The sequence below is a fragment of the Oryctolagus cuniculus genome, chromosome 5, assembly GCF_964237555.1.
Source record: "Oryctolagus cuniculus chromosome 5, mOryCun1.1, whole genome shotgun sequence".
Classification (NCBI taxonomy): Eukaryota; Metazoa; Chordata; class Mammalia; order Lagomorpha; family Leporidae; genus Oryctolagus; species Oryctolagus cuniculus.
The window spans coordinates 7,270,731-7,298,567 of NC_091436.1; the positions used below are offsets into that span (position 1 = coordinate 7,270,731).

General features: G+C 46.4%; 1 protein-coding gene and 1 long non-coding RNA gene across 9 annotated transcripts in view; both read left to right on the forward strand.

The window, feature by feature from the left end:
- The window catches only part of PRKN (parkin RBR E3 ubiquitin protein ligase), a 1,400,595-nt gene that overhangs the window by 1,269,224 nt on the left and 103,534 nt on the right, over nucleotides 1–27,837 (forward strand). The window lies entirely within an intron of this gene.
- LOC138849555 (uncharacterized) lies at nucleotides 262–27,562 on the forward strand. Its single transcript, XR_011388434.1, has 2 exons — nucleotides 262–23,480; nucleotides 25,657–27,562. It is a non-coding gene; the product is annotated as an uncharacterized lncRNA (long non-coding RNA).

The following is a 27,837-nucleotide window of genomic DNA, read 5'->3' on the forward strand; positions in this document are numbered from 1 at the left end:
GTCTTGATCATTTAAGAAGGGAAACATACCGGAAATGGCATAATCACCATTTGGGAATCCCTGCACCAGTAACTCATGGATTTGATCCATCGGAGGTTAAAGTATAATAAATCAAATTAGTAGATAGTTCATTTAAAAAATATAAATTTTGTGATGATTATATTGCCTTGTTAATTTTTTCCAGTATATAAATATAGTCTCTTTGCTGACAAAGAAACTAAAATTATAAAAGTATCAGTAACATTAAGTTCCATTAAAAAAGGGAGGGAGGTTGGGAGGGATCCCATATATTAACTGCTAGAAAGCAGTCTGCCATGGCTGGGTTTGATTTTTTGAGCTCCTTTTTCAAAAGTCTCGTTGTGGGGTTGGGGGTCCCCAGCTGGACTTACTGAGTTCCTGTGTCAGCCTGAGGATTAATCACACAGAGCCACAGATAGAGTGCGAGAATGGGAGTAGAATTTATGTAGAGAGCAAAGGTGAATGTGGTCCACCCAAGGAGAGAATCACACCCTCCCCAGTGTGGCCTCCTCCTTTATCACGAGGGGGTGGTGCCCAGCTGAACAGACAGTGTGTAAGGAAAAGGGTGCAGATTGGTGCCCCCTCACACAGGGCACCAGAATGTAAGGGAAAGAGGCGCGGGACAGAGAGGAGGCAGGGTGCGAATTTACAGCCAGACCAGATTTAAACAGAGGAAACAGATCCGCAGAGGTGACCAACTGCCAGCCTGCACGTTGATGGAACACGCGGCAGGAGGCCCAGGCCCCAGCAGGCTGAGCTGTTTTGTATCTTAGGAGGGCTGGGGGTGGCGGGTGCAGGTAGGAGGCAGGAGGCAGAGGTGAATTCCTCCATACTGGTCTTTCAATCGGGCAGTGGGTGAACCTGGGGAAGAATTCAGGGGTGGGGTGTAAAGACAATAGGGGGTGAGACAGAATTGAGATTGAGGGCCAAGGAATACACTCTGATTTTTATCTGTCTTTTGTTCCATAAATCCTGACTGAGTATAGATAAGGAGCTGTGGCACCAATTTCTTTCTGGCTACTTCCTGTTGATACAGGGCATAGACAAGGGGTGAAGATTTGAGTGAGGATCTATACTGGGGATCCGATTGATTGAAGAAGAGCAGGTTTGTGTTGCTCCTGCGAGATGGCTTGAGATGTAGCAGCCATCCAGTCCTCCAAGACGCTTTGGAGTAAGTTAATTATACGTGGTAGGAATAGGAGCACTATGATTATGTGGATAAAGGAGATCCTAGAGACACTGCCCGTGGTGGGAAAGACGGCCAACATGAGGAGGACCGAGGGGAAAATGGGAAAGCAGGCGCCCTGTCCCGTTAGTGCACCGATGGTTATTGTTTCAAATACGAAGGCAATTCAGAACTTCATGGAAAATGCATATTCCGAAACAGCTATGCATGGACTTCAAAAAATATTTTGCACCAAAGTAAACTTATGCTTTAATTCCAGTTTCCATGAACTTGAAGCACCCTCTCTGAGCTCTCCGTAATTAGAAGCTTCTTGAGGGGAAAGCAGGTCACAGAGGCACAGGGCGCGTTCTTGAAAGCTCCAGCATTGATTACAAGTGGGTCTTGTGTTGCAAGGCTTGAATGCATAATGTGCAGTACTCTGGTGCTCTAAGTTCATTTTAATGTCTGTAATATTATATAAATTCCAGACTTCCATATTTAATCAAAGTCTTAATCATAATGAGCAGCATTTATAAAAGGGCAATTAATGGATTCCCAAAAGAGCCAGGAATAGTAAATTGCTAATAGCATCCCTCAGGTTTTGCTTTTTGCTCTGATAAATTAACTAATTTAATAACAGAGATGGTGTGAGCCAAAAAGGGCAGGAATTTAAGAGGCAGAGGACCGCATTCTGACACTTGCCCTGCTGGGGGTGACCCGGGCCGGTGACCCCCTCTCCCAACCCCACCCGGGGCCTCTTCAGCTTACCTCCTTCTTGGGGAGACTCCTTAACTAAGCCATTGTCCAGGCGCTAACATACATCCTCCTGGCCACTGAGCTTCAGGATTGTCTTCTTACTAAAGACAAACTCTGGCTATAAAAATTTAAGGAAGTGGTTTATCTGTTTTATGAAAATTGAGTTTCTGGGGAATATTTGGTTGGCAACAAAGTAAATAGATCTTCTAGTTGGTCTTTAAGGTCCCTCCAGGTCTCTCACAATCTAAAAATCAAATAGAATTTTATAGTGTAAGATGTATATGTTTATAAGTTTAAAATTCTCAGTAGGCTAATAGTGCCTCTATTTTTAACCCAATTTTTCCGTATTTTAAAAGTAAAATCCATGAAATATCAACACGAAGCACTATTTTATAAGCTGTTACACATGTTCCAAGTCTCCAGATCATTCCAGTTCGGTGCAGAATGTTTGCTTTTTCTTGGGATATGTCTCTCGGCTTTCCTTCATCTTCTCAAGTGAATCTGTCCAACATCCAAAGCGTTGACTTCAACGCATTCGCCCGGAGTCTGAACCCTTCTCGGATTTATACTCATCACGGGTCTCGGTCTCTTGCTCAAGACGGTAGTTTCCACACAACAGGGATGTACTTCCTGGATGCCATGTTCTAGATGCCAGGAAATCCGAGATCAAAGCCACTAACCCTACTGGGGTCTGGTGAGGGCCGCTGTCTGCTGCCAGGATGGTGCCTGCTGCTGGCTCCTCCAGAGGGGCCGAGCGCCACGTCCACTTGACGGAAGGGACAGAGCAGCCAGACATCACTTCCCTCCACCCTTTTATGCGGCTGACCCCATCCCCCTGAATCGCCTCCCCAGAACCACATCTCTTCATGTTGTTACGCTGTGGATTCAGTTTCAGGATGAATTTGGGAGGGGACACCGTTGTTCACAGGTGCTGGGAGAACCCCTGAGGCTGCGGCTGCTCCTCAGTGCTCCTCCTCTCCCGAGCCCTCACCAGAAGCACCCTAAAGCTTCATTCACCAGTCCAGGCTCTTTCTAGCATTGGGTTCAAAACCAACCCAGCCCCTTCCTGTGCCCCTGTTGCAAAGCTGCTCCCGAAGGCCAACACCTCTTAATCCTCTTGCAACACAGACTAAGCTTCACCACCAGTTTCACAGGGTCGGGGAGGACACCGTCATTCAAATCAGAGTGCCATCTACAACACAGGTGTCCTGGGGAGAAAGGCAACCAGCCCAAGGACTTTGAAGAAACAGACTCTACTTAGGACCATACAAATCACCCTCGCTTACAATCCAGCTAGGACTGTTTAGGGCAATCCAGTTCCAACACCAGCTGGGCCCGGGTGTTCATGTTGTCCGTTCTGTGCACCTGCTATGTTGCCCTGTTTCATTAGCATGTATTAGAAGGCGGGCAAGAGCAAACATGAATTAACAAACAGGAAACGGGGCACAGGTTTTATTTTAAAGAAGCAGTCAATGGGGAAATTACAAAATTAGCGGATGCAAACCTGCAGTGTTTTTTTTTTAATCACTCACCACCCACTGGTATAACTAGGAAATAAAAGGTACCCTCTGCCTTCTACTCCTAGCCGACAATATTAAATGCAATTTATTTCAGGAAAGCACCTAAGGCATGTAGCCATTTGAATGACTGTCTTGATACATAAAAAATTCCCCAAAATATTAATAGACTTGCTATAGCCTAAATGTTGATCTATTGAAAATGTCATTCTAGCCTGCGCCAATTTATTCGTGAAGCTAGCGCATGACAATATGCATGTCAAAGTTGTCACACGGGCCAGTACCTTTCCCACTTGTGTGTGACCTCACGTCCCCTCGAGGAGGTGGACCAGTGCCAAGTGTCCAGGCCAAGGAAGCTGGGCTGTGGCAGAGCCAAGTGGTTTGGGGCAGAGATCTTTAACTGAGGGTACTGTTTTTCGGCTGTGGGCACTTTTGTCACCCGAGGCGACATTTGGTGATGTTTGGAGACAACTTTGGCTGTCACCACTGGGGACCATGGCTGGCATCTACTGGCTAAAGGTCAGGGACGCTGCTGGACAGGCCACAGTGCACAGGATGGGCAGCAACGGTCACTTAGTGCCGGGGTTGGGGAGCCTTGAGTCGGGTCTCCCTGTGTTTAGTGCTGACTCTGTTCCCAGAGCTTGCTCTGGGCAAGTTGTCTCAGCTCCGGAAGATAAGAATCCCCTTACTTACCTTCCAGGACCAAGGTCATTGCAAAACTTAGAGGAAGTCCCATCAGGGACACCACTCGAGGTGTGGTGTGCTCCGTGCACCTTAGTTCTTTCTGGTAATGATGACCCAGATAGCGACAGAGGCTTTCCCCAGCCTTGCTCGCCCACCTGGCGGCTTCCCCTGCTCTCAGCTTCCCTAAAAGACTGTGGTGTCAAAGCCAAGTATAGGCATTTGGAAAATGGCATGTGCTGAACTCGGAAGGTTTCTTGATGCTAAAATCAAGATCTTACTATGTCACTCACGTGGCCCAGGAGAGTGAGGAGGTCACGATGGGTAATGGGCCATGTGAGCTCCTAGTGTGCTGTGCACAGTAGGGTGGGGGACGTGAATGTGGAGATGAGGAGAGAGCGGTAGCTGGAAGCAGCTGAGTGAATTCCACGGAAGTTCCGTGGATTCTATGCTGAAAGTGAATACAAGTCATATTCTGTTCGCTATTACTCCTTCCCTAACCTTGTAGACAGGGGCTGACGAGATGCTGAGATAAGATCCCTGGCGATAATTAGCTCCATGGAGGACAAATCTTTCAGTCACACTCAATCTTTCTCAGGCATGCGGTGAGGGGCAGAGCTCTCCTAAACATTTACATAACTATTGACGAGTGCTTTAAAGTTGATCTTAAATACAAAGCAATTGATATGTGGGTATGAAAATAGGTACCTCTATAGCAAGTAACTTCGGAATCTCTGGGTTGGTCTCATTAACACGATGTGGTGAGGTTTTTTGTTCGTTTTTTGTAAACCGTATTTTTTTTTAACTTTTATTTAGTAAATGTAAATTTCCAAAGTACAGTTTATGGATTACAATGGCTTCCCTCCCCCATAATTTCCCTCCCACTCGCACCCCTCCCATCTCCCACTCCCTCTCCCCTTCTATTCACATCAAGATTCATTTTCAATTATCTTTATATACAGAAGATCGATTTAGTATATATTAAGTAAAGATTTCATCAGTTTGCACCCACACAGAAACACAAAGTGTAAAATACTGTTTCACTACTAGTTATAGCATTATTTCACATTGGACAACACATTAAGGACAGATCCCACATGAGAAGTAAGTACACAGTGACTCCTATTGTTGACTTAACAATTTGACACTCTTGTTTATGGCATCAGTAATCTCCCTAGGCTCTTGTCATGAGTTGCCAAGGCTATGGAAGCCTTTTGAGTTCACCGACTTTGATCTTATTCCGACAGGGTCATAGTCAAAGTGGAAGTTCTCTCCTCCCTTCAGAGAAAGGTACCTCCTTCTTTGATGACCCTGTTCTTTCCATTGGGATCTCACTCACAGAGATCTTTCATTTAGGTTTTTTTTTTTTTTTTTTTTTTTTTTTGCCAGAGTGTCTTGGCTTTCCATGCCTAAAATACTCTCATGGGCTCTTCAGCCAGATCTGAATGCCTTAAGGGCTGATTCTGAGGCCAGAGTGCTGTTTAGAACATCTGCCATTCTATGAGTCTGCTGTGTATCCCACTTCCCATGATGGATCATTCTCTCCCTTTTTGATTCTATCAGTTAGTATTAGCAGACACTAATCTTGTTTGTGTGATCCCTTTGACTCTTAGACCTATGAGTGTGATCAATTGTGAAGTGAAGTTGATCACTTGGACTAGTGAGATGGCATTGGTACATGCCACCTTGATGGGATTGTATGGAATCCCCTGGACGATTCTAACTCCACCATTTGGGGCAAGTCCGATTGGGCATGTCCCAAATTATACATCTCTTCCCTCTCTTATTCCCACTCTTATATTTAACAGGGATCACTTTTCAGTTAAAATTTAAACACCTAAGAATAATTGTGTGTTAATCATAGAGTTCAACCAATAGCACTAGAACAAAAAAATACTAAAATGGATAAAGTATTACATTGTACATCAACAGTCAGGACAAGGGCTGATCAAGTCACTGTTTCTCATAGTGTCCATTTCATTTCAACAGGTTTCCCCTTTGGTGCTCAGTTAGTTGTTACCGATCAGGGAGAACATATGATATTTGTCCCTTTGGGACTGGCTTCATTCACTCTGCATGATGTTTTCCAGATTCCTCCATCTTGTTGCAAATGACCGGATTTCATTGTTTTTAACTGCTGTATAGTACTCTATAGAATACATGTCCCATAATTTCTTTATCCAGTCTACTGTTGATGGGCATTTGGGTTGGTTCCAGGTTTACCTATTGTGAATTGAGCTGTAATAAACATTAAGGTGCAGACAGCTTTTTTGTTTGCCAATTTCATTTCCTTTGGGTAAATTCCAAGGAGTGGGATGGCTGGGTTGAATGGTAGGGTTATATTCAGGTTTCTGAGGAATCTCCAGACTGACTTCCATAGTGGCTTAACCAGTTTGCATTCCCACCAACAGTGGGTTAGTGTCCCTTTTTCCCCACATCCTCGCCAGCATTTATTGTTGGTAGATTTCTGAATGTGAGCCATTCTAACCAGGGTGAGGTGAAACCTCATTGTGGTTTTGACTTGCATCTCCCTGATCACTAGTGATCTTGAACATTTTTTCATGTATCTGTTGGCCATTTGGATTTCCTCTTCTGAAAAATGTCTATTGAGGTCCTTGGCCCATCTCTTAAGTGGGTTGTTTGTTTTGATGTTGTAGAGTTTTTTGATTTCTTTGTAGATTCTGGTTATCAACCCTTTATCTGTTGCATAGTTTGCAAATATTTTTTCCATTCTGTCAGTTGCCTCTTCACTCTCCTGACTGTTTCTTTTGAAATACAGAAACTTCTCAATTTGATGCAATCCCAAAGGTTAATTTTGGCTTTGAGTGCCTGTGCTTTTGGGGTCTTTTCCAAGAAGTCTTTGCCGGCACCTATATCTTGCAGGGTTTCTCCAATGTTCTCTAATAGTTTGATGGTATCAGGTCGTAGATTTAAGTATTTAATCCATGTTGAGTGAATTTTTGTGTAAGGTGAAAGGTAGGGGTCTTGCTTCATGATTCTGCACATGGAAATCCAATTTTCCCAGCACCATTTATTGAATAGACTGTCCTTACTCCAGGGATTGGTTTTGGATCCTTGATCAAATATAAGTTGACTGTAGATGTTTGGATTAATTTCTGGTGTTTCAATTCTGTTCCATTGGTCTATCCATCTGTTTACGTACCAGTACCATGCTGTTTTGATAACAACTGCCCTGTAGTATGTCCTGAAATCTGGTATTGTGATGCCTCCAGCTTTGTTTTTGTTGTACAAGATTGCTTTAGCTATTCAAGGTTTCCTGTGTCTCCATATGAATTTCAGCATCATTTTTTCCAGATCTGAGAAGAATGTCTTCGGTTTTTGATTGGTATTGCATTGAATCTATAAATTGCTTTTGGGAGAATGGACATTTTGATGATATTGATTCTTCTAATCCATGAACATGGAAGATTTTGCCATTTTTTGGTATCCTCTTCTATTTATTTCTTTAAGGTTTTGTAATTTTCATCGTAGAGATCTTTAACATCCTTGGTTAAGTTTATTCCAAGGTATTTGATTGTTTTTGTAGATATTGTGAATGGGATTTATCTTAGAAGTTCTTCTTCAGCCATGGCATTGTCTGTGTATACAAAGGCTATTGATTTTTGTGCATTGATTTTATATCCTGCTACTTTGCCAAACTCTTCTATGAGTTCCAATAGTCTCTTAGTAGAGTTCTTTGGATCACCTAAATAAAGAATCATAACATCTGCAAAGAGGGATATTTTGAGTTCTTCCTTCCCAATTTGTATCCCTTTAATTTCTTTTTCTTGCCTGATGGCTCTGGCTAAGACTTCCAGAACTATATTGAATAGCAGTGGTGAGAGTGGTCATCCCTGTCTGGACCAGATCTCAGTGGAAATGCTTCAAACTTTTCCCCATTCAATAGGATGTTGGCTGTGGGTTTTTCATAAATTGCTTTGATTGTATTGAGGAATGTTTCTTCCATACCCAGTTTGCTTAGAGTTTTCATCATGAAAGGGTGTTGTATTTTATCATGTACACCGTATTGTTACAAATTTCTGGACAGAGAGAGAAGTTGCTGAAGAGTCTGGAGTGTTGTCTCCAGGCTTCCTTCACAAAACCAGATTCACTTGCAAACTTAGAAGGAAGCTGAGGGAGAAGGAATGGTTCTCAAGTGGCTGACTCCATGATTACATTCGGTAAAGATGCCAAGAGCACCCATGGAAGTTCTCAAACACTGTACCATGTAAACTACACCACACAGTTACTGGAAATCTCAGCTAAAATACTGAAGAGTGCTTGTAGAAGCCATATTAGACATCTATTATAAGATGGCCTTTTGTTCTGATACCAAAAAGTTGTGGAAGTCCTCCGGGAAACCCTTGGAAAAACTCAATTAACCTTTGGCTAAAAATGAAAGAAGACCTAGAAATAATGTCAGGATTGGGGTCATTAGCCACAGGTTGGCCTTCTGGTCAAAGACAGCCAAGCCAGCAAAGCTGAGTACTCTGAAAATCAGATAAACTTGCTGGGAATTAACCGCACCACAGAAAGCATTCTCCGTGCTCCCCTGTCCTTTCAGTATGAAGCTGGACTCTATACCAAGGCTTCTCTAAAACATTCAAGAAGATAGAATGTTGGTCTTTAAAAGCCATTTCTCAAACTAGCTAGCTCATGATGGCTAGTGTTCTCCCCTAAAACACTCAACCTTATTATTTCATGTGCTGTATCTATTCACATTCATATAGGGAACAATGGTTTTTCTTGATCTAGAGTAGGGACAGGATCAATTTTTTATTTAAAAAGAAAAACAACTCCTTAAGGGACAAGATTATTTTGATCCTCATAAATGCTAACACAATACAAATATCTTTAAGTGCTTAGTAAGTAACTAGGAACTAGGTAGTTGCACAGTTGTAAAATATGAGTGTTTGAGCCATAAAACCTTAAATTGATCATCAGATGTGAAATCCAGTTGAGTAACTTGACCCTAAAGCCAGGGTCTTTTGAGGAGAAAAATGTATTATTACTACGAGGAAGCCAAGCAAGCGACAAAGGGACACTCCAATCTGACTGCTCCAACAGCCTTTGCGAGGGACCTTAGTTGGGAAGGGAGCCGGGTGGGGCTCAGGCACAGGAACTAATGGGTTGGCCAAAGAAGGAACATTGCTTGTGGGCGTGCGCAGGAGGCTCCCTCAGCTCCATGCCTCTTCCTACATAGATTGTCAAGAAAATGGCCTCCCTTAGTTTGTTGGGTTAGTGGAGATTTGAGCTCAAAATGCCTGAAGTCTCCCTTCCTACAGTCCTAGCAGGTGTTCGCTGTGGAGAGTTTTAACAAGGTTAACTGTTTTTCTGCAAGTTGACCTTAGCAATTTAAGTGAGCCCCTTGCTCCTTAACCCTGTGGAGTATGGTTTTACCTCCTTTTCCCTTTGAAGCGACTCCTGAACCCGTCATCGGTAAGTTAATGGTGTTACTGCACTTAACCTGCCACCCCCAAAATGAATAGAAGATGGCACTTCAAAAAGCTCATAGGAAATGGAATTAAATGGTGTACTTATTTTTGACCCAAAAAAATGAAATCCATGCATAGTTTTCTCATAATACACATTTTTGATGAACCCTTTGAAGACCCCTAGTATGTATTGTTCCTTTGATTCCCTCCCTCCCTTATTCCCTTCCTTTCTTCTGTCTTGTCTTCCTTTGAAAAATGTCCCACGCTGAGTTTTTATGGGAAGAGAAGGAAATGACACAGGTTTTGTGCTAACTCGCCAGTGATTTCCAAGGCATGACCGGTAAAGGGCGGGACCAGAGCTCAGAACACACTGAGCTCACTGTGAACCCCCGGATTAAACGCCAGCTGCCTCTGTCATTACCGGATTCTCTCCCTCTGCTCTTCTGGAGCCCAGTGTCCTCTTCATCGCCTGCCCTGAGCCTTCTGCCCCAGGGGGTAGGGAATTGCTGGGGGTGGGAGGGTTGGGAGGGGACAGGCTGAAATGTCAAAGGAAAACCACCTGGTTTTCACTGGATGAGCCCTTGGTCATAATAGATTTTAGACATGTTAGGGAATATCTACAAACTATTTCAATACATTACATTGCATATTTAATTCAAAACCCTGCTGGACTTGAACCCACCCACACTCCGTGAAGCGTCGCCTTCAGGGGCAGCACCAACATGCGTGTGCTCAGGGCTGCTGGGAGCAGATGTCTGGCTCCTCCCCTCAGAACTCCCCGCGGAGTTGTTCTGGATGGCTCCTTTCCCTGCCTGGTTACCATGGAGAACGCTGCAGCATCAGCTTGGGTTTCCGGTTCCCACTCCGGGGCGGGGTCAGCCTCATTGCTATGAAAATGGTTTCTCTGACACTAATGAGTTATGGCAACGACATTAAAAGCCGTGCCTGCATTTCTTTATTGATACTTTTCAGCAGGTGCTGAGCCAGGTATTTCAGATAAGGATTGATATTACTAATTATACTTCCTAGCAAAATAAACTGTCCAGCTGGTGTGTACTGGGTGAGATGTTAACTCTTACCTTCCCTGAGAGTTGCAGTCGGATGATTTTCTGGAATGGATTCAGTTTTCTGAGTCTCGTGCTTCCTGTGCTTGGCTCCTGGTGCCCTAAACCCAGAACCGTGAATCTACAAAAGACTCGTGATAGCAATGGGAATAATTCCAGTGTGATCAAATGCTGGCTTCTGCCATTTGCTAACTCTGAGACTTTAATTTTTTTTTTTAGTTTTATTATTTTCCCTTTTTTGCAAAGGCAGAGAGACAGCAATCAAAACTGGTTCACTCCCCAAACACCCGCAGCACCCAAGGATGAGCCACACTGAACCCAGAAACCCAGAACTCATCCCTGTCTCCCACGAGGGTGGCAGGAACCCGAGTACTTGAGCCAACACCCATTGCCTCTCAGGGTGTGGATCAGCAGTTCACTGGGTCATAAAGAGCAGAGCTAGACTCAAACCATGCACTCCAATGAGGGATGCAGGCATCCCAAGTGGGACCTTAACCACTGAACCAAATACCTGCTCCTAACTCTGACTTTAAGCCAAGTGTTTAAGTTAGAAATTTTCTCATACGTGAAATAAGGATTGAAGATGCATTTTCTAGGATCGTTGTGGTGGTGAACTGGGAAGAACTGGTCAGGGTCATGAGCATGTGACCTGTATAGTCACGGAGGAACCTGTGCTCCAAGGGTCCCCTCCGGGTTAGGCATTCTGTCACCACCTTGAAATGCTGCATAGCTGTAGAATAGGGGACTGTGTATTTTTATTTCACCCTGGGATCCCCAAACTGTGTGTCAGGATAAGCTAGGAAGCACTGCACTGATACTAAAACATTGCTCCAAAAGTCTCTGCACTTTGTAACACAGAGGTTTGTCTCTCGCCTGTGCTCATAGCCAGCACCAGGCAGAAGGAAGCCCTGTGGCCCAGGGATCCAGACTGGAGGAGACTCACTCTTCCTGGGCTTCATAAACGCTGTGCACTGGCCCTGAGCACTTTCACCTGGGAGGGACACCGGGCCCCTGTGCTCCCAGTTCGGTGTCCAAGCACATCCTAGCATCTGGCCTGCCTTCCGAGGGCCTAGGGAATGCATTTCCACCCAGTACCAGACAAGCAGAGAGCCGGAGTGACAGTGATTAGAGAGCAGACCCAACGCTGTCGCAAAATGCAGCCCACCCTTTAGAGGAGAAAATTGTGAGATTTCAAATTCTTCCAAAGACAGAACCCAACCCCATTGCCCAAGAGTGAAATCATTTACCTTTAAAAAGAAGTCCTGAATTTTCTTATTTTCCAACAAGTGTGTAATTCTCTTGAGTGTCAGCTTCCCAGGGGACAGGGCCTGTGCTGAGAACGATGATGCTACAGCATCAGGATCAAATCCTTCCAAGCCGGACTGAGATCCTGCAACTGGCCCTGGGGATTCCTGCATGGCACTGCCTCAAGATCCAAGTGTCTGGGCTGCTTGCTGTCTGACTGTAAAATATAAAGGTATCAGAACAGCACATCTGGACAAAATCAGCAAGTACGGAGTTAACAGGAAATGCCAAAGAAAGTATGAACCCCACTCCCAGTCATTACTGTGTTGTCTCTAGGTGTTTTACAATGCATACTCACACTTGATAGTTTTCAAATTTTTAGTAGTAAGCAGATTAACTTACACATAGTGTTTTATTAAATGATATCATCATGAGTGTGCTAAATAAAATCATTTTTAAATGCCATTGTTGTAATACATAGCCCCATGGTAGATGAGAATACTTGTCAGAAATGTAATTTAGAGATAAAAGTGAAAAATACAAACCTCATTTCTCAGCATAAGCTCCATCAAGTTCAAAACACCTCTGCAAGCAATAATGCAAGCATGTAGTCCACCCCTAAGAATGGAGGGTCCTGGGAATTTAACCACATAAAGGTAGTCTTTCCTATATTGTTGACTGAGGGCCCTTTAAAGACTTTTTTTAAGATCAGGACACAACAAAAAAGGCAGAACAAGTCAAACACGAAGTCAACGAGTCAGGACACGAAGCTGAATGCCTAACAATTTATCGTGAGAACTCTGGCACAGGTGCCCTTGTTTGCTGAGAGGCAGAACAGAAGCACCGTTGTGAGACAGGTCCTCTGTTGCGGAGCACTCCTGGGTGTTTTTCTGCTGAAGCTTCGTCCAGCTGTCTCAAAACACTCTCCTAATAAGCAGATCTGGCTGTCCCTTGGCCTACAGAAAGCCAGCAGGCAAAGAGCCTGACCACTCAAAAGCGACCAGAACACTTTCCCTTCCAGGTAGCCATTGCTTTGTTTGTGCTTTGTCTTCAGGATTGCACTGACAAAGCAATGTTTCACCTCCTGGTCTGTTTCTTTAAGAAACACTTCAGGATCTCAATTGCACTTGAATAAAATTTCCATTGAAAGCCCTGCTCTTGTCTGTAGCTGATCTGGGCACGACCATTTTGGCACCATTGGGTGGAAAGCTTCATTTTCCAGTCACAATTGTATATGTGGAGTCAACCAAGATGTCTGGGGTGGTGTCCCCTCATCTAAGACGCAAACAGATGGGGGCCAGCACTGCAGTGTGGGGGGAAAGCCGTAGCCTGCAGCACCAGCATCCCATACAGGCACCGGTTCTTGTCCCGGCTGCTCCACTTCCAATCCAGCTTCCTGCTGATGGCCTGGGAAGACAGCAGAGGACAGCCCAAGTGTGCTTGGGCCCCTGCACCCACATGGGAGACTGGTCATTGCGGCCACTTGGGGATCGAGCTAGCAGATGAAAGATCCCTCTCTCCTTCTCTTCCCCTCTGCCTTTAAAATAAATAAATAGATCTTTAAAAAAAAAAAAAAGAAGAAGAAGATACAAACAAATGGGGCCATAACACGGTGTGGCCGGTTAAGCTGCTACTTGGGGTGAAGGCTGCAATAGAGGAGTGCTGGTCTGAGTCCTGGCTTCTCTGCTTGTGACCCAGCTTCCTGCCAATGGACCTGGGAAAGCAAAGAATGATGGCTCAAGTGCTTGGATCCATGTCACCCATCTGGGAGACCAGGATGGAGCTCCTGGCTCCTGGCTTCAGCCTGGCCCAGACTATCTCCAGCTTGCTTGCCATGTCTCTCCCTCTCTCTCTCTCTCTCTCTCTCTCTCTCTCTCTCCTCCCTCTCCTCCCTCTCCTCCCTCTCCTCTCCTTCTGTCTTCCTTCTTCTTCCCTCTCCTCATCCTCCTTTCTCTCTGCCTTTCAAGGAAACAAATATTTTTAAAAAGACACAGATTAACCTTTTTCCCACAAATGGATGTAGATGGACTGCTAATGTGGGCTTCATTGTCAGCTTTGTCTTTTCCCTTCTTAAAACGAGTCATCCATTGTTTAAACTGCTGGCATCTTGGGCACGCGGCCCCACCCGCTGTCTGTGAGGCATCCGCTTCCATCCGAGCTTCACCGTGGATGTGCTGTTTGCTCTTCCTCTCTGTAGCGTCCATGTTGCTCTCACGGCTGCTCTCGTCAGTCTGATGTCACATCCTTGAGTGCTTCAGACGAGATCCTGTTCAGACCTGTTTTAACAAGCAAGCATGAGTTTGTTTTGGCGCAAAAACAATTGTGTGCGCATGCCTAGGTCTTTCATAACACGACCGTGTCTGGAAATGCTTTGAAGGCCCTGCTTCGGTGAGGATTTGTTACTCTATCTTCAAGCCTGGTTACAGCTCCCAACCTCTAGTTTCAGGTTCTAGAGGTCCCAGCAGTTGTTACTGCCGAAATACCCTGTGCATACGGAAGCAAACGTATTTCTACTTTTCCCTTTTCACTCAAATTGTTGCATTCTAGGTCTAAATTGTTTCCATTGTGCTATAGGGTTCCATGTTATAAATTTATTATAACTTGCTTAGTGAACTACTTATAGATGAAATTTAAAAGTTTCTTGCTATTATAGGCAAAATTATAAGAATTCTTTGCAGAAAGCTTTTTCTTTATCTGGTTCTTAGAATATATGAATAGGGCCGGCGCCGCAGCTCACTAGGCTAATCCTCCGCCTTGCTGCGCCAGCACACCGGGTTCTAGTCCCAGTCGGGGCACCAGATTCTGTCCCGGTTTCCCCTCTTCCAGGCCAGCTCTCTGCTGTGGCCAGGGAGTGCAGTGGAGGATGGCCCAAGTCCTTGGGCCCTGTACCCCATGGGAGACCAGGAGAAGTACCTGGCTCCTGCCATCGGATCAGCACGGTGCGCCGGCCTTGGTGGCCGTTGGAGGATGAACCAACGGCAAAGGAAGACCTTTCTCTCTGTCTCTCTCTCTCACTGTCCACTCTGCCTGTCAAAAAATAAAAAAAAAAAAGAATATATGAATAAAACTGCAGTCATGTTGCTAATTTTTGAAGGTCATTCTAAGTGCTTATTTATATCATTCTAAATGCTTATATCCATATCACTGCATTGATCTACCTACATAAAGTTTATTCATTTGCTTATCTGATAAATCATTCAGAATTTTGGGGGGAAGGCTGATTAGCAACTATTTTGAGAGCTAAGTGAAATATTCTTTGGAAACTATTCTGCAAAGTATGTATTATAATGTGTGTAGCTATAATAATGGTAAAAAGAAGGTACATATTTTTTTAGCTACCACATGTTAATTTTACATTCCGGTAGGAATCAAACTGTAAAGAGAGGCATGATGTCTATGTGTAAGTGACAAGTAATTATGGAACTGTGGAGTAAGAAACGGTCAGACCACAGCACTTGGCTTGCCCAAGGCAAGCTGGTTGATGCCTGTTTGGAGTAACTGCTACTACTCGTGTGCTCCCTTTCACTCTTGGGATTGCTCAGTAAAACAGTCATATTGTCATCCTGTTTATGAGCAAATCAACCATGCCCCGAGTCATGGAAAAGACAGCCTTCACCTGTCTGTGGATGCTGTCGCCATTGTCCTCAGAACACCTGACGTGGGACATGCCGCGTTTACTCTTGTCAAATCAGTTGGCTGTGACACGGCTCAGGTGCACTCGTGTGTTTACATTTGCTTCTGTGGATGTGAGGCCCCTTTTGCTGTCGTCCATTCTGGCTGTGGGGACTGGTCACCCTCTTCCTCCTTGACATCCATGCAGTGGGCAGATCCCAGTGCAAAGCACCCCTCTCCCTGCAGTTTATACCCGGGGGAGGGGCGGCAGGGGGGAGATGCTTTTGCCTCATCCATCAACATGGTGTTAGCGATGGTTATGCGTTCTAATACTATGACAGGCCTGTGTAATCTTCCTAACTTTAATAGTTTCCCATTTGTCAACCAGAAAAGTAAACAATCTTTTTTAAAAAGGATCTTGATTGAAAATACCAAAGCAGATTATCCTTTTACAGTTTCTATGACCGCTCCCAAATGAAGTTAGTTTTGTTCTACTGTGTTGGCGCTGAATTAAGGAAGGCCATCTTAATAACCTTTATTCATTAACCTTGTACTAAGTGCAATTCCCAACAGTTATTCTCATCACCACTGCGAGCCCCTGATAGCCTACACAAAGCGGCAGTTAAATGCTCTTAACACTGTTAAAGCAAAGTAACTTTTGAAAATGCTGGGTAGGAAATTACACGAGAGCAATGTTCCCTAATAATTAACCACACTGGTGAGTTAAGTGCTCTCGGCTTTTCCTCGGGACGCCTCGCTATCCAGCATCATCCAAGTTAATTAACAGACATAATGCTCACTTCCCTGCCTGCCTCCCTACCTCGTTAGAACCGCAGCCTTCCTGGGTCTGCAGCAAGCCCCCTGCTGGCGCAGTCCCAGCTCCTCTGCCCGGCTCCCCCAGCCCCTGCCTCCTTCTCAGGCCTGCTAACTTCTGTCCAGGTGACGGAGGTGCTGACCAGGCATCGTTGCATGGTCAGCATGGTCCGTTCTCATTAGGGCTGGGATGCATAAAGTCCACACTAACGCCAGCCCGTCTCCAGTCTTCCTGGAGACTTGGTTGCTGTGCGACAGACAGAACTGTCGACGAAGCCAATCGCTGGTTCCTCTGCCTCCCCATTGCCCTGGCTCTTTTCCCAGCAGCCATTGTTAATGTCCTTTTGCGTCACCACTATCACCAGGAGGGGTGTCTGTAACATCTGAAGTTTTCAAAGTTTTCCGAACATGAAATGCAAACGTATAAATATTAAGAACTTAAGTGTTTGAATTCTACATTGTAGCCAAGTTCTCTTTTAAAACATATTGCAGTTACAGTTGCAAGTAGGAACCCCACAAGCAAGGCCTTGGGGGCATCAAAGACCACACACAGCTAACCTTTTCCCAAGCAGCTTCTCTATGGAATCAGATTACTTTCTCCATGCAAATGCCCCTCTCCTAGGGGAGAATCCTTAACCTTGTTGTGTCTTGGGTTCCTTTTGATGTGCGTGAGAGGGTATCAATTTTTTTCTTACTCCAGGTTCTTGCCATGCACAAGGACAAACATGCTGACACAAATAAAGTACAAAGTCATTTATTTTTATTTGTTTTAAAGGCAGAGTTATAGAGAGAGGAGGACACACACACACACAGAGAGAGAGAGAGAGAGAGAGAGAGAGAGATCTTCCATCCACTGGTTCACTCTCAAAATGGCCACAACAGCCCAGGGCTGGGCCAGGCCAAAGCCAGGAGCCAAGAGCTGCTTTCAGATCTCCTACATGGGTGCAGGGACCCAAGGACTTGGATATCAACAGCTACTTTCTCAGGTGCAATAGCAGCGAGCTAGATCAGAAGTGGAGCAGTGGGGACTCGAACCAGCGCCCATATGGGATACTGGCATTGCAAGTAGAGGCTTAACCTGCTGTGCCACAATGCCAGCCCCAAATAAAATTTATTTAAAATACAAGAAAATGTGCATGCACACACACACACACAATGCACACAGGTGAGCATGGGTTGCCCCACACAGAGAAATATTCGTCATGAGTGGACAATGACAACACCTAGCAAACTACCAAATATCAAGTGACCAAATTCAACTCTAGGGCCAGCATTGTTGCATAGCAGGTTAAGCTACTGCCTATGTCACCAGCATCCTCTATGGGCACTGATTCGAGTCTCAGCTGCTCCACTTCAAATCATGCTCCCTGCTAATGAGTGTGGGAAAGCAGTGGAAGATGGCCCAAGTGCCTGGGCCCCTACGCCCACAAGGGAGACCCAGATGAAGCTTCTGACTCCTGAGTTTGGCCCAGCCCTGTCCCCACCATTGCAGCCATCTGGGGAGTGAACCAGTGGATGGAAGATCTGTCTCTCTGTAGTTCTGCCTTTCAAATAAATAAATCTTTTTCAAAAATAAACTTTAGCAAAAAAAAAGAGTTTGCTCTGCACCAAGTCCTGTGCTGGGCACTCCATGGAGTGGTTAATTCATTCGTCCTATGACTGCTCTAACACACGGTCCGAGTAAGTAGCAGAACCATCATCAACATCCCTTCTACCGTGGTGGGAGGGTGGGCTGGCTCACTAGCAGGTCTGGAAAAGGGAAACTCATGGTGCTTCACTCCCATTTTTGCTTGGGAGCAGGTGCTTTGCTTGAAGCTTAGGTGGATAGCTTTTTCACTGCAGTTCAGTGCTGGAAAACCCACTAGTTTACAGCCATGGGCTGTGTCCTCCAACATCAGTATGCCGTATATGGACGTGTCCCTCCTCCCTATTTATTTATTTACTCAATTTTACTCGGTATATCTAATGCATGCCACGTGATGTGATATGTATGTAGATAGATAGAAATGGTTAGTACAGCCCAGCAAAGCAGCACATCCCTCATCTCACGTGATCACTCTTTCTCTCCCTCCGTCACTCACTCACTGTCTGGGGCGGGGCGGGTAAGAACACCTAGAATACGTTCTGTCAGCACATTTCCATCACACAGTATTACAGCTACAGTCCCCTTGTACTTTGGATTTCAGTCCGTGGGTCTTATTCACCCCGTCTGCAACTTTGTGCCCTTTGACCGCTATCTCAACATTGTTCCCCTACCTCCAATTATCCCCAGTGATTACCATTTTTATCTCTGTTTCTCTATATCCAATTTTTTAATTACACGTATGTTCAGTGTTTGTCTTTGGCATAATATCCTCCGGGAATATCCATGTTGTTGCAAGTGGCAGGATCCCCCTTTTCAAGGCTGGATAACATTCCCTTGCATACCTGTGACACCATGTTGTTGTCCATTCCATGAATCTGCGGTTGCCCCCACACTTGTCTATGGTGAATAGCACTACAGCAAACATGGGAGTGCAAATGTCTCTGCTAGGGGCTGGCTTCACCTCCATGGGAGTGTACCCCCAGAGGGACCCCTCCATGGGTGTACGCCCCGCAGAGGGACCCTTAGGTCACATTTTCAAATTTTGGAGGAGCCTCCACACTGTTCACAGTGTCTGCACCCATCTGCATTCTCATCAGAAAAGAGCAAGGATTCTCCTTTCTTCACATCCTTGCCAACACTTATTGTTGTCTAATTTTTTTTTAATAATTGTGGTTCTTATTTCTCATGGCTTTTATTTGCATTTCCCTAATGATTAGTAATGCTGAGCACTTTGCCATATACCTCTTGGCCATTTTTATGTCTTCTTTGGAGAGATGTCTATTCAGGTCCTTTGTCCATTTGTGTAATCAGGTTGTTTCTCTGCTACAGAGTTGTGTACATTCCCGGGATAGCTTGGATATTAATCCCTCGGCAGATACACGATTTGCAAATATTTTCTCTCCATCTGTAGGCTGCCTTTCCATTTTCCTGATTGCTTGCTGCACAGAAGTCTTTTAGTTGCATGGAATCCTATTTGCTTACTTTGCTTTGTTTTCTGAACTTTTTTTTTTTTTTTTTTTTTGACAGGCAGAGTGGACAGTGAGAGAGAGACAGAGAGAGAAAGGTCTTCCTTTGCCGTTGGTTCACCCTCCAATGGCCGCCGCTGCAGCCAGCGCACCGCGCTGATCCAATGGCAGGAGCCAGGATCCAGGTGCTTTTCCTGGTCTCCCATGGGGTGCAGGGCCCAAGCACCTGGGCCATCCTCCACTGCACTCCCTGGCCATAGCAGAGAGCTGGCCTGGAAGAGGGGCAACCGGGACAGAATCCGGCGCCCCAACCGGGACTAGAACCCGGTGTGCCGGCGCCGCAAGGTGGAGGATTAGCCTAGTGAGCCACGGCGCCGGCCATGTTTTCTGAACTTTTGGTTCATAATCAATGCACTGTCAAGGGGCTGTCCCCCTAGACTTTATTCTAAGGGTTTCACAATTTCAAGTGCAGTGTCTATGTCTTTAATCCATTCTGAGTTGATTTTTGTGTCTGGGATAAGTTTTGAATCTGGATCTGGATAGTTTTCCCAGCACCATTCATTAAAGAGACTGTCCTTCCCCCCTTCCCACCAGGGTGATGCTTTGTGTTCAGTTTTGTTTTTGTTTGTTTGTTCATAGGAATCTATGAATTTGACAAAAATCACTTGACCACTCCTTCCTTCCTAAGTCAGATGGAAGTGCAGGTGCCATTCATTGCCCTTCCTTAAACCACAGCACCATGTGAAGTTGAAATCCGTTCTCTTCGGAAGGTGTCCGTTCTGTCTGGAAACAATTCTGGTTCTTACAGTTGTCTTCTGTCTACAGAATCAACCTCCCTGTGTTGTCTCAGAGTGCTCAGCCACCTCAGTCCCACGGCAAGGGACGTGGTCTTCATAGCACGTACAGATAGCTGAAGAGCATCGTGAACTTCACCAAACACCCTGTCTAAGCAGGCTTCCATCCTTCTCAACCTGCTAGACATATTAGAGTAGGCGTTGTAAATGCCTCTCATATAAAGGGGGAACTTCTTATCCACAGGCTTCAGTATTTTTAGTTCATTATTCACCTTCACTTACTTGAAGGGCAGAGAGAGACACAGAGCCATTCCGTCAGTTTACTGCACACATGTCCACTACAACCAAGGCTTAGCCAGATGAAAGCCAGGAGCCAGGAACTCAACCCAGGCCTTCCACATGGTTGTCAGGGACCCAAGTACTATAACCAAGACCTGCATCAGACAGCCGGAAGAGGAGGCAACGCCAGGATTCAAAGCAAGGCACTCCAGTGTGGAATGGAGGCGTCCCAGGTGGCTTCTTGGCCACTGCACCAGACACCCACCCTGGGCTTCAGCATTTTCTTATGGCTCCAGAGTTGATGTTAAAATTAGATAGAGTCGGGGGGAGGTCTTCCACTATCCAGCAAAGGAAAACCATTCCTCCTTTTGTACTCTTTTGTGTTCCGCAAGACTGGTTTCATTCTTTGGAGCCACGTCATCCAGTTACATGCTGCTGTTTCAGCATGGCTCCCGCAGCCAGTGTAGCTACAATGCAGATTCCTGTACTGGGGTGTAGACTGTTCTGTAAAGGTTCTCTCTAGGACCCTTGTCAGAGCAGCCCGTCATTTCAGACCGCTGTGACATGCATACTGAATCTGGATTCTGTCTCCAATACACACCCCAGTTCAAGATCACATAGACATTCACTCATCGTTCTATAAATTGGTAATAAAAATGCTTAATAAGGATGCCTTCCTTATTCCCAATCCTGGTTTCTTCATTTTTTTCTTTCTTGTGCACCGAGGACTTGTTTCAGTCTTGTATCCTCATAGTGATGCATCTAGTGCTGACATCACACTGGCACCACCTGTCTGTGGCTTGAATTCATCAGTGTACTTCTCGTTATAGAGCTGCTTGTTTAAATGAGTATCTGCGAATAGAAGAAAACAAAGTCCCATAGCCCCCAAAACCCAGATATTGCCCTTTCTGCTCATGTTTGGCTGCATTTCTTGCAAGACTTTTTAAAGGGGCAGTGTTCTATTTCTTTCTCTGTTTAACTCCTGGTCTTTCTTTGTGTCTCCATCTGTTGAAAAGGGAATGTAGAAACTCATTCTTTTTTAAAAGAAATATTTATTTATTTGAAAGGGAGAGTTACAGACTCAGGGCGGGGAAGGTTCTATCCCCTGAATCACTCCCCAAATGGCTACAGTAGCCAGTGCTGGGCCAGGCTGAAGCCAAGAGCCTGGAGCTTCATCTGGGACTCCCACATGGGTGCAGGGACCTAAGGACTCGGGCCATCTTCCACTGCTTTCCTAGGCACAGTAGCAGGGAGCTGACTCATAAGTGCAGCAGCCAGGACATGAGCCAGCACCCATAAGGATTCTGGCATCACAGGCAGTGAGTGGCTTAACCCACTGCACCACAATGCTGGCCCCAAATTTCATTCATAACATTTGTGAAATCTGGGGCAGGAGGACAAGTGTAGATTCACATGGCCCACATTTCAATATTGCACATTCCAAGTGAAGCTGGCAAGCTATTGGACAGAATCTGCCCTCTCCTCCTAGCTGGAGGAGTACACCTTCCTCAGGACCCAGTCAGCCAGATTCTAGTTTAGAATTATCTGACCTTGCTGCACCCCCCAACCCCGCAGAATTCTTTACCAGAACTTAATGAGCTGGGAGTATTGCCCATCATCCCACCCCCAGCCCCAATCTCTTCTCCTCTAGCTCCACCCTGCCGGGGAGGTTCTAGAAGGCTCCTTGCACACACGTGGACACCCAGCCTGCACGCCACCTGCCCTACATACAGAGCTCCTGGGCCAGCCTTCAGGCTCAGGGGCTGCACTGCAGTCAGCCCTCCAGAGTTGCTATGCGACCACCAGTTCCCGTTACAGCAGGAGGGTGAGGATGGCTGCAGGGAGCTATTGAAGAGACAGACAGGCATAAAGACACAGACACAGAGAGTGACAACAGGCAGTAAGACCCACTGAGTCTGTGACGTCTGCAGTAGTGATGTCACTAAGTACGGACCAATCGTGAAGTTACGGGTGTAGACCCTGCACGGCTACTTTAGTGTCAGAGCCTCAGACTGCCTGGGGCCTGACTGGAGCGCGCAGCCTAGCTTTGTGGCTTTGAGCAAATTCACTTCTCTGTGGGTCGCTTGCCTCAGCTGTTAAGGAGTGTCTGCCTCGAAGGACTGTGTGGCAAACGGAGGGAGAGCGATGCAGCCCCGTAAGCTGGTCATCAGCTTGGGCTGGTTGTCAGAGCAGTCGCTGCTGCCACCACTCCTGCTGTGCAGCTGGGTGCTGCTCCACCTCTCACAGCTTGATAGCATGCGTGTTGGTTTCCATGGCTGCACAGGGCACAGATGTGTTGCCTTACAGTTCTGTGGGTCTGGAGTCCAGAAAGCAAAGCAGCATGGGGCTGTGCCCCCTCTGGAGGCTCTGTGGAGGATCCTTTCCCTCCTTCTTCCGGCTGCCTGGCGTCCCTGACTTGGGACCGTCTGCAAAACCAGCGGTGCCCTTGCCCTCTGCCCCTCTGGATCTCCTCTCTGCCCCTCTGGATCTCCTGGGACCCACCTGGTGAATCTAGGAGATTCTCCCCATCTCAAGGTTCCAGTTGCCTTCTATGGTGTCACAGTCACAGGCTCCGGGGTCTGCCACAGTGTGCCACATGGCACTTTTGCCAGACAGCCATTAGCAAATACATCAGGAACCACTACTCGCCCCCTTGGGAGCTCCTGTGAGCTTACAGATTCGTGTAAGGACTGGGCTGCCCTCGAGTGATGTCTCGATGGACAGCAGTGCGAGGGCCTTGACCTGTAGCCACGCAGGTGGATGTCGGTGAGCACGGTGTGTGCACTTTCTGTTCTTGGAAGGAATACGCACCTGAGCACCCTGAGGCTGGGCGCCCCTGTCAGCTGCAGCAGCCACAGACAGCTGGGTGCTGCGTGGGCGTGGAGGGGAGAACGGGGACATCAACTCCAACCACAGTGACCGCCTCCGTTTACACGCCGCTCCTCCTGAAAGACAAGCGCTCCAGACTCAGGGCTGTCATCGGGCAGATCTCCGTAGAGAATGGCTGGGGTTCTGTGTCCTTTCCTAGACCCGTCAACCAGCACATGCCAGTAAGTGAGGAGTGAGTGTAGCAAGGAGGCAGGACACTCTGTCCCAGTTGCTCTTTTTGGACCAAATGATAACAAATTTCTTTCTTTTAACTTCTCAGTCTGAAAATTCCCCCAACTCTTTTTTTCGGGAGGGAGCGTGATTGCACCTCCTTGTGTTTATTCTGGAAACTACCGTCCCCCTACTTCCTGCAGGTATTACAGGGGAGACACAGGTACACGGATGCATCAATGGGGAGTGGACACGCTCAAGTACTGGTAGCGAATGCCCCTCTCTTCCCCCACCTGCTGCCCACAAGGGCATCGCTGTATAACCACGGAGCTTACTGCAGGTCCTAACAGAGCAAACAGCTTCCCAGAGGCCCTCTGCCGTGTCCTCCCAGCTAGAAGTAATCACTGTTCTGACTTCCATTGCCATCAGTTAGTTTTGTCTGTTTTTAAGCTGCTTCTAAGTGGTGTCTTTAGCCTGCCACCTGGCTGCTCATATGTGCGTGGCCCTGCTTCTGATTGCTGTGTGACGGTCTACAACAAGGACACTAAGTCTTCTAAATCCACTCTCTCTACTTCTCCTGGATGGATTTTCTTAGGTGAAACATCTCGACATCCCCTCCCCACCCTGCAGAAGGAACCCACGTTCCTTAGCCCAGTGCGAGGAGCTGCCCCACCCCCACTCTGACCTCACTCGCCTCCCGTCTCCAGCTCCCAAGGCATGCCAAGGGGTGGCAGGTGCGGTCACGGCTCCATGCTGTGGGCCACCCAGAACCCCCCCACACCGCCCCTCCCAGGCCCACTACCTTCTCTTTTCCTTCTACACCCCGCCTAGTCCACCAGTTTAATAATCAGCATTATATTGGAGAGTGAGACGGAGTAGGGTTTATTCCTCCTCACACAGAAGAGGACTGAAAGTATGAAACTGAGGGGCCACCCAGAGACCTCTGTGGTCACCAGGAACTCTTGCCCCTCCTTTCTGAGCGCGTAGCTCCCTGGGACCCCCAGCAGAAACCTCTGCTCTCAGTTCACCGGGCAGCCCTGATGCAAGGTAGGCTGCAAAAAGCAATCTGGGCACACGGTTGGTGTTGCGACAGCGAGGAAGGAGAGGAGCGAGCCCACGAGGCGCTGCACTCCTCGTGGCCCCTACACATCCTTTGAGGCTCACCAAGCATCTTCCCTACCCCCAGGCTGGCCTCAGCACAGCTCATCTGCATTCCCACGCAATCTCCACGCGTCTCACGGCAGAACTTCAAAGCACTGCACTCCGATTGCCCCTCAGTCCTCCCTGGAAGCTGAAGGAGAGAAGCCTGCCTTACTGGCCCCTGTGCATTATATGCCTGGCTCACCCAGAACCTGGGAAATGGGTTTTGACCTGAACTCATCAGAAGTTCATCATTCATATGCTCTTCAGGAGCTGAAACTGTGGCCACATCAAATGTCTTACACGGTGCCGGGCACACAGTCCATCCTCATGACATTTATTGATGAAAGAACAAATGCTAACAGTTAAGACTGAAGGGCGGCCGGCGCCGCGGCTCACTAGGCTAATCCTCCGCCTTGCAGCGCCGGCATACCGGGTTCTAGTCCCGGTCAGGGTGCTGGATTCTGTCCCGGTTGCTCCTCTTCCAGGCCAGCTCTCTGCTGTGGCCAGGGAGTGCGGTGGAGGATGGCCCAAGTGCTTGGGCCCTGCACCCCATGGGAGACCAGGAGAAGCACCTGGCTCCTGCCATCGGATCAGCACGGTGCGCCGGCCTTGGTGGCCATTGGAGGGTGAACCAACGGCAAAGGAAGACCTTTCTCTCTGTCTCTCTCTCTCACTGTCCACTCTGCCTGTCAAAAAAAAAAAAAAAAAAAAAAAAAAAAAAAAAAAAGACTGAAGGGCACGGATGCACGGAAGGGCTGCTTTCTCCAGTGCAGTGAAGAGATAACGACTCATCAGCACACACGGTGCCCTCAGCAGCAGGACACTGATGAGCAGTAATGAGAGAGGCTGCTTCATCCACAGGCAACAAAGAAAAGAAAAATGAAATCAGAGACAACAAGCATAGTTTTGGGGATTTAGAATGCATTACAGGAGACAGTTGGCTTATAAATGAGGTCTCTAATCTACCTAGGAACTCCAGGTCTGTGTCCCTGAACTAGATTTCATTCTTTTACCCTAAAAATAATGCTTCCTTTCTGCCACCAGAATCAAAGACAAATACCCAGCATTGCCCAACTTTTTTTGAGAGTCGTGGAAAGGAAGAAGATTGTCCATGAGCCTGAGAGCCATCTGCTTGCCGAGGGTCCCTGAGAGCCCTCTTGTTTTTGTGCTGTACTTGATAGCGCTAAAATAAATCCATCAATCACTTGTCAGAAAGGCTATCCTTGGGCTTGTTTGTGTGTCGATGTCGGCTCTAGGAACGTGACTGCATATTTCCTTAAAGTTAGGCCCTCATCAGGAAAAATGGCAAGTCTCAAGGATGCACTGGCTTAATTTTTAACATGAAAACTGCAAATTCTAGTACCTACAGTGTCTGAGTTTGTCGGGTAAGCAGAATTGTTTAAGCTTCAGCCTACACAGGTAAGAGTGGATGCGTGCAGAGATAGGAGCTAATAAACTGAATGAGAAAATATTTTCTAGATTCCTACCATAACAAAAAGGAGACGCCAAACAGCTTACACATTTTCCAGGATTTTTTAAACCCATCAGACAGCTGAGGTCAAAAAGAAACTTGGGCCGGCACCGTGGCTCACTAGGTTAATCTTCCACCTGCGGCGCCAGCATCCCATATGGGCGTTGGGTTCTAGTACCAGTTGCTCCTCTTCCAGTCCAGCTCTCTGCTGTGGCCCAGGAGGGCAGTGGAGGATGGCCCAAGTGCTTGGGCCCTGCACCCATATGGGAGACCAGGAGAAGCACCTGGCTCCTGGCTTCAGATCGGCACAGCTCTGGCCATAGCAGCCATTTGGGGAGTGAACCAACAGAAGGCAGATCTTTCTCTCTGTCTCTCTCTCTCACTGTCTGTAACTCTACCTGTCATATAAATAAATAAAATTTAAAAAAGAAACTTAAATGACCAAGGTGACTGAACGTAAAAAGCCCCTTCTAAGAGAAAACATTATCAGAAATTGACTAGATGAGCCAGTCAGTTAACAGCAGAGGGACAGGTCCACAGTCTTGAAGAGAGGTCAGTACAAACTATTCAGACACAGACACGTGGGATCTAAGGCTCAGCCTGGTGGCTATAACTAATAACATGGTGTTGTTTACTTGAAATTTGCTAACAGTAGATCTTAACTGTCCTCCCCATACACACATCTGCATCTATGTGGTGACAGGTGTATTGATTACCTTGATGGTAGTTATCATCACACAGTGTATCATTATATCAAGTCATATTGTGTGCCTTGAATTCATAAGTTTTTATTTGTTAATTATACCTCAATGAAGCCACGAAAAACAAACATAAAGTGAAAAAAAAGGAATAAAAATATAACAGTTTCCAAGACATGTGGAACATCAAAAAGTCCAACATGCATATAATTAGAGTCCAAAAGGAAAAGAGAAAACGGGAAAGAAAAAATACTTGAGGAGATAATGATGGAAATTTTTTGCAAATTGATTTAAATAATCAAAGGAAAGCTACAAAAAGTACAGTGAGTACCAAGCATGAGTGAAACAAAGAAATAAACAAAGCATTGAAAACCCGAGATAAGGGTTTAGTTAAGAACTAAGGGAAAATCCCACAAGAGATGGAGAGGAAGGGTGATGAGAAGGAGGACCGACTTCCCCATCCATGAGGCAGGGGGCGGGCTCTCAGCCCAGCGGTTAAGATGCCGCTCCAGCCAATCACATCCCAGATCCAGATGCCTGAGTTCAAGTCACAGCTGTGCTTCCGAGGCCAGCTTCCTGCTAGTGCATGTCCTGGAAGGCAGCAGGCGATGGTTCAAGTACTTGAGTCCCTGCCGCCCGTGCGGGAGACCCAAATGGAGTTTCTGTCTCCTGGCCCCAGCCGGGGCAGTCCTGTCTGTGGTGGGCATTTGGGAAATGAACCAGCAACGGGAAGAGAGCTCTCTCGCTCTCACCTTTGCTCTACCTTTCAAATCAGTGAAAATGAATAAGTAAGAATGTTTTAAATGGAGGCTAGAAACAATGGGATAATACCTTTCAAGTATGGACAGAAAATTACCATATTAGAATTCTGCATCTAGTAAAAAATATTCCTCAAAATAAAGGCAGGGCTTTCAAATTTAGTTATTTCCATTTTACAAAAATAGGGGGTGCGGGAATCATAACCACTGTGCAAAACACCTGCCCCCACCAAAGCAAAGGACGCCAAATGAAGCCATCATGGATGCATGTGTAAAAATGTGGAACAACCACAAGTGG